General features: G+C 37.9%; 1 long non-coding RNA gene across 1 annotated transcript; it reads left to right on the top strand.

Annotated features, from left to right (window-relative positions):
• The first annotated feature begins 4,057 nt into the window (after positions 1–4,057).
• On the top strand, positions 4,058–5,130 carry Gm39510. The gene is made up of 2 exons (XR_882301.1): positions 4,058–4,248; positions 5,013–5,130. It is a non-coding gene; the product is annotated as a predicted gene, 39510 (long non-coding RNA).
• The last annotated feature ends 2,773 nt before the right edge of the window (positions 5,131–7,903 follow it).

The raw sequence follows: 7,903 nt of genomic DNA, 5'->3' as shown, positions 1-7,903 counted from the left end.
CAACTTTTAATTCTTTAATTAAGTGATTTCTGATAAGATTTTATTTATATAGTACTTTCCCCCTCTGTTTAAACTTAAACATATTGGCATTTGGTGCTAGAATGGCTGGCTCTGAATATATACTCTTCCACATACTCACTGAATGATCTAAGCAAAATTCCTTAAACTTCCCACTGCCTCACTTTCCTCATTTGTAAAATGGGGATACTAACATCTACTTCACATATAAAGTCTGTGCATAGTACCTTATGTATAATAAATGTTTAATTAGTGTTTGCTATTCACTCTCAATTGAATTATACAGGAGTCAGCTGGAAGAGAAAGTAATCACTGTATGTGCTGACCAAACAAAACACCTAGACAAAAGACAACTTAAGGTAGAACGATTGTTTTTGGCACACATTTCACCGGCACAGTCCTCCAGGATGGGGAATATTCTAGTAACAGGGTCTTCTGGCAGCTATTGTATCTCTGGTCAGGAAGTAGAAAGCGAAGCATGCAGGTGCTCAGCCACCTTTGACTTTTTTATACAGTCCAGGACCCAAGTCCAGAGAATGCCACCACCCACTTTTAGAATAACACCTTAATTAACCCAATCAAGATATTTCTCTACAGGCCTGGCAAGGGGCTAATCTAAATAATTTTCATTCCAGTGTACCTGGAGATTTGTCTCCTTCATCTTATCAAGTTGACAATATTAACTATTGTGCCTCCCGGGGAAACCAATTTTCTTCCCCTCCCAAGCTGAGAAGTCAATGAAAGTGGGGAAACAGGAATGGTACCCTCCTTTAAATCACTCCACAGGGAAATGTGATGGGATTCATGGTTTACTTTCTAATGAGGATAGCAAAGAAAAGGCTAGCCTCTCAGAAGTGAAGGTCAGGGCTATGGGGCAAGAACTCTGCAAGGAGGGACCAGGAGGAGGGTGTCAACATTTGGGATGTAAGTAAATAAAATAATTAATAAAATATATTAAAAGAAAGAAAGGAAGGAAGGAAGGAAGAGAGAGAGAGAGAGAGAGAGAGAGAGAGAGAGAAAGAAAGAAAGAAAGAAAGAAAGAAAGAAAGAAAGAAAGAGAGAAATCCATTTCAGTCACTCTTACTCAAATTCTCCATATAGAAAGGCCCTAAGTTAGGGATGGAGCAAAATCCGTTAATATATTTCACTTTCTGTACCATTGCCCTCATTTTTCAGAACACAAAATTTCATTAGGATTTGGTACTAGCCCCTGGAATTGGCATTTGGGAATCACTGAACTAGATCTTAAGATCCCTCTAACCATGAGATGTTATGATTCTCTGAAAGAATTTCATTTGTGCCTGGTCCAGAGAAGAGAACCAAGGGATTGAACCTGGATCAAGGGACAGGCAGATCCTGAAAATGTGTTTGTGAAAGAGTTGGCAGTCAACCCAGAGCATTTTCTCCTTGGAATTTGTAATCATATTTTCCAACTGTCAATATGGAGAAAAATTACCTAAAAAGGCCAGAGGGTTGTTGTGAGGAAAACTTTTTGGGCTTTGGGAATTCTGTTCCTAGCCTGTGTACCATGAGAGTCAGTGGAAATGGCAGAAATCGTAATTTGAGTTCTCTCCCAGTAATAACATTTCAAACGTCTTGTCTTCATATGCTATTGCTAGCTTGCTGTCCTCCTCTCACCTGTGTTCCTGCTCCACCCACCCCCAGGAACCAATGAAGCTGTGTTACGGCCACATATCCAAGATGATTTATCCTTAATGTGAAATTTTATGCTAACATGAAAGTCAAAGGGTATGAATCCCAAGATATTTCAAAATTTGTATTATAAGACAATGAGATGTCCCCATACCAGTACACCTTGTACTTTATTAATCATGCACTGACTGACAAAGCCCTTTGGCTGCCTTTGTATTGCCAACTAAATACAAACATATGCCACCATGTTTTTTTTTTATTGATTTTGGACTTCCCTAGGAAGGAAACACTGTTAAATTATAATAAATGATGTCAACTAAAACAAATAGTGCAAAACCCATTAAGAAGGCATTTGTTGCAGAGCTTGGCTTGATTTGTTGGCGTCAGTTGAAATCATGTCAAAATAATGTCTTGTGAAACCAAATAAAAATTTGTTTGCAAATTTGTCTGAAGCAAGCATTTCTAGAGCATAAAAATCCTTAAGAATCAATATGGTTTTATTCAGTATGCAAATGTACTTTAAAGCATTACGACACAAATTCCATCGCTGCATTATAGGATAGTGTTAGTGAATTAATAAATAATAATAGATGATAAATAATATAGTGACTGAATTAGATAATACATTTATGAAGAAGTAAATGGAGAAAAAGATTCAGGAGAGATCAATTTGGGAGAAGATCAATTTTCAGATAAACTAAAATAACATTTTATATTCAGAAATTAATCGAGTTTAATCCTAACTCACAAAGTTTAGTTAAACTAAATTTCACTGTAGCCTTTGGAGAAAAAAAAAAAGGGAAGATGCAAAAGGCCTAGCTCTGAAGTGATAACCATTTGAGTTCTAATATTAGTCAGCCTGCATCTGTAATTTGCATAACTGTGTTTGCCTTCCAGGTAATTGGGAATTTAATTGCTATCAGAATAAAATTTGAGTCTTATTTCCAAAGGGTGTCAGTGCTATGTATCCCAATGTGCAGTTTTGAGACTCCCTGCAATCAGGCAGATAGGAGAGCTGTACTTGGAAGTGGGCTTCAGTATGAAATAGAAATTAATCTCTCCCTAGCATATCCCAGGTCATCTGCTGCTGCCCTGTTTCTCCACTGTAGTATCTGAGCTGAATATGACTGTGGGCTTATCTGTTTTCTCTTCACAATAAATCAGATCCATTTTACTTCCCACCCTTTTAAATCTCATTCCCAAACTGTTTATAGAAGATAATTTTGTAAATTAGTATATTCATAACCCTTACTTTACTCAGTTTTTATTTTGGGAAGTAAAATAAGAACTAAGCAAAATGAGTGAAAGAAATCTCAACCATCATCTAATATAACTAATATTTCACACAAAGAAAGATATTTTAATGCCCCTCTACTGATAAAAGCAAGAAGGCTATAATCTCCCAATAATGGGCAACATTTTTACTGAATACAGTTAGCTTTATGACAGACTCTTACTACTGTGACCTCATATTTTCTAGTTTTGCAAAAGTAATAGGGAAACTTCATCATTGCCTGGCACTATCTAGTAAAGTTGGTATTTGAAAACTGCTGTTCTAAATCATGAGCATTGCTGTGATATTAAAAGTGAAGCTTGGTTTCTTTCATTGCTGCTTTTCAGTGCTAAAGTACAATTGCAGAACAAAGCAGAGTGAGGCTGCGAGACTAGGTTCAGGGAGCAGCAAACAAGTAACAGCTAGCTTTGGGGTAAGGGTAGGAAGGATGAATGGGACTGAGGAATTATAAGCCTAGATCCTCGGGGCTTTCACTTGGCAGAGAAGAGTGTTCAAAGAGAAATGCCTGTAGTTTTGCGTCTTCCTTTCACAACATCTTTGACACAAATGGTTAGAATTGCAGGGCTTTGTGTGGCCAGGCTGGATTTTTTTTTTTAAATTTTTTTTCTGTCTACATCACACTGTGTATCCAGCTTCCTTGTTGCAGTGACTAGCTTCTGCACATCTCTGTCCTCCACAAGGCACTGCTGATAATATCCCATTACTAACAGCATTTTTTTTAATTGATGTAACTTGCAAAGAATCCTTAAGGCAAAATTTTCTTAGCTTCAGAGAGAGCCGAGCTACTAAATTATGCAAACGTTGGATGTACTTAATATATTTGTGTGTGTTTGTGTTTTCCCACTCCAAATACAGATCATATCAATTTCCCTTTTACCTTTGGAAAATAAAAAATAAAAATGACCCAAAGTGCTAAATCAAAGCTTTAACTAAATGCTGTCAGGGTTTTGGCTTTGGGGGTGGTTAGAAGTATTATGAGGGAAAATCCTACAGAACAATGCCTTGTTGTTAGTTGTGAATGAATCCCAGAGACCATCAGAGGGAGTCCTTTAGCTGCTGTGAAAGGGCTCAGAGGGAGACAGATAATGAATGTACAACAAACAATCCAATGTCAAAAATGATCACTATTGCACGATGAGACTACAAACCTAGGTTTTCAGCAATTTCTACACATGATGTTCTAACTCTGGCCATGGCAGAATTTAGCTGGCTGATTCTTTGAATCTGGCTAGGGTGGATTCTTACAAGGACAAAGAGGATTTGCTCAGTAACCGGCAAGAGAGGTACTGGTCATGCATGCTTAAATGTGCTAATAGTTCTGGTCTTTAATGGTACCAATTTAATGAAGATGATGTTATGCATTTTTAATTGTTCTCCTCTGTTATGACATTAGCCATGCCTTTCTGACTTATATGAAGATTTGTTGGCCAGCACTGACATTAGCTGAAGTGGAATCATTACATTGTCAGTTCTTCCCACATTTCTTTTGCTTTTGTATTCTCTAATGCTTTGCAACTGCATTGAGGGACCCCCACTTTTCTGTTCAGATCATCTTTTACCTCATTCTTTAAAACTTATTGTATTTATGAGTATGTGTGTACATGTGGGGGAGGGTGTCCTGTGAGTTATGCTATATGTATACAGGTACTTGCAGAAGCCAGAAGAGGGCATAAGATACTCTGCGACTAAAGTTACCCTAGGTTCTGAGTCACAAAATACTTTGGTGCTAGGAACCAACTCTTTGAAAGACTCTTAATTACTGAGGCATCTTTCTGCTAGTATTTACCTTATTCTAAAATCAATGTTTTAGATGACAGAAAATATACCACCAACAAACTCAAATGTCTTGAGTGGTGTTTGGAACACTGAGCCAAAAGTAGACTTCATGTATTTTGGTCTGTCTGTGAATTATAGTAGCCTCTAGTGGTCCCTGTAGATGATTTTGGTTTGATTTTTCTGAAGCTTGTCTAGTAATTTGGATTTTCCTTTCTTGGGTGGAGTCCCCACTTGATAATTTTCCTATCTCCTGCCAATCTTTTCTCCCTAGAGTCTTGCCAACCCCACTTCTTGATATTCAACCAACTGGCAAGCTATGGACACAGGATAAGGATGTTGGATAGTTTTTTTCACTTCTGGATTGGAGTTCCTCTAGCATTTTTTACTGGTATGTTGACTCTTCCTTTAACTATAGTTTGTGGCCATGGATATCACTCTGGATTTTCCAACTGTTCTAGGTGGAGTCCAACCTTTGCATTATAGTCAGGTTTTCTCAACACCTATGCTATTTATTGAATATATGCCTTGCCCAGCTCCATCTCCTATCATATGTGCTGCTATGATCCATCAGTGGATGGTCTTTGTAGATAATGTATTGGGTGCCGTGCAACATCCGCTATTTCTACAGCTTTGTGTCTAACCATGATTCCTGGAATTTCTTGTTCAATAGCCAGACTTTTGTAGTAAAAGATTGTATCTGTATGTGATATTGTAAAATCCCATATATTTCAGGTATCCCAATTAGCATGAACATGACAGTAAGCAAATCTAAATATGCAATATCTTGATACAATGGTTTATTTATTGATTACATAGAAATCTTGTGTGGGTTTTCAGATTAGGATAATGATTCTTCTTCCCATAGTTATTTAGAGATATAGATTTATCTTTTATTGTGGCTGCTAACTTCTCTAACCCTTCAATGGCATTTATGCCTAGTGGGTGGTAAATATGAGCGAGCCTAGATAATCAGACTCTTCTCAAAAGCTTGGGTCTATATAGATGGTGTCTTATACTTTCTCTTGTGTGTCACAAATACATTACATGGCTAAAACTCTCTAAACTAATAAGACCCTAAGCTACTTAGAAATCTATTTACTCACAAGAATTAACTCAGGGTTAAGTGACATGGTTACATCACATTTCAAGTTGTGTAGGGGATGCAATTTGGCCATTTTGTCTTAAAAATGGTAGGATAGGTTTTGGAAGATACCACAAAGTGTCTGCTGTTACCGATGAAGAAAGCACAGTAATTTACACATTTCACAGTAATTTGATACATTAACTCAGTTTTGTTCATTAAATTGCTAGTACTACAGAAAGAAAAAATAATATTACAAAATAGTAAAATAAATGGGCCAGGTTAGGGAATAAAAAGGGTAAGGGCTAGGCATTGACAATATGGATTACTGATGGGACTGGTCAGATTTCTCAGAGGTGACAAGTTTGGTGTGTGCCAATTCTTGCAAGGTCTGGGACTGCACAATGAGGCTACTAGGGAAAAGCAGAGACAAGGGGATGGCGAAATAATGGTAAAAGGTATACTTTCAAAGAAAAGTCCTAGTATTGTATGCCAATGTTTGCTAAGTGAAGGTCTTCAGTATTTGAACAAGTGAATTTTTAACTTGCCTAGCTTCTCAGTGTATGCCATCAGGCTCCTGTTCCATTGCAAACCAGGAGGATTCCAATCTGATTAATGTTTACCAGTCTATAGCCTTAGATAAAGTTACCATGAAGCAGTAGTTTTCTTAAAGCCATCCATATGGTGTAAAACTGCCCACCTAGAGGCTTAGTAGATATAGGGCAAAAATCTTTTTCATGGAGACATGTATTTTATTTCCTCTTGGTCTGCCTGTTTTTCATGAACAGGGGCAGACCTCTAGCTCATCCCTTCCCCACCTGCTATAGCCCTATGGAATGCCAGATGTTGACTTGTGCTGGTGACTAACTGACATAGCCTTAACCATGTGACTGGAGCAAGAACTGGGGGTTGAGGTGAGTGAGAAGGTGAAGGTGGCTTAGCTGTGAGCATCAGATGATGTTGGCAGAACTGTTAATCAGACTGAATCTGATTTGTGTTTAGTCTGTGAACACTTTGCAAAGGTAGACAAGTGGCAAAGGTCTGGGGATGCAGAGGCATTGAAACCATAGCTTTTGTTTCTTTCAGCTTGAGTCCTAGATATGCTCACTAGATGGCAAAAGAATAATTGAAGGTGAGAGATAAGGGTAGCTATCTTTTGTGAGTGAATAGATTTCTAAGGGGCTTAGGGTCTTATTAGTTTAGAGAGTTTTAGCCATGTAATGCATTTGTGAGACATGCCTCAAAGTGTCCTTTTCTCACAGTGCTTGAGACTCCATCATTATAAATCCTTCCTTAAGAACTTTCTAGAGGATTTTTTAATAAACAAAGTTTGTTTAGCCAACATTTATCAAGTGCACTAGTTCAAAGGGCCATTCGGGTGTTACTCTACTTATTTCTAATAACAATACTATGATATAGGTCCTATTTGAACACACAGATTCCTCTTTGTAGATGACTAAATAAAGGAAAGTGTCTCCCAAGCACATAGCCAGTGACTAGCAAAGCCAGGCTTACAAACCCAAATCGTCTGGTTTTAGACACAGTCCGTGTTTCCCACCTTTATCACCCATGCCTCTCAGAGTATGTTGCATTTGACTAGGAGGAGTAATACCTAGTCTATTTGAAATTCATTTACTTAATCACACTATATTCTCTTTTACCCAGAAGAGAATATCAAGACTCTAAATGGTTTGATGGAAAGGAACATTAGGGGGTCTTGATGATTATTGGGGGAACCAGAGTGTCAGGATGACTGATTGTTTTGTTAAAGAACTAGATCTATTCAACATCTATTTCTCCGAAACATGCCCCATTCAAGGAATAGCACTGTTGCCTGTTTCCTGTACTCCACTGGATATGATTACAATGGTTAGCATTTTAAGCCTCGTGTCTTTTTCAAGGGATTTTATTTAGTGTGCCCAGCAGCTGTATAGTCTGGAGATGAAACTGGCAGAGCAGTGTTGTTTTGGGCTGACTGGGAAGCTCTGAGCAACTATTTTAAAACTGTGGTTTGGTTCTGTATTTACAATCAGTACACCCTCTTTTCCCAGCATAGCTCCATGGAGGGAGGTTGCTTAAGA

This window comes from Mus musculus, chromosome X, assembly GCF_000001635.26.
Source record: "Mus musculus strain C57BL/6J chromosome X, GRCm38.p6 C57BL/6J".
Classification (NCBI taxonomy): domain Eukaryota; kingdom Metazoa; phylum Chordata; class Mammalia; order Rodentia; family Muridae; genus Mus; species Mus musculus.
The sequence above is the reverse complement of the archived record's forward strand: the minus strand, read 5'-3'. Positions and strand labels throughout refer to the sequence as shown.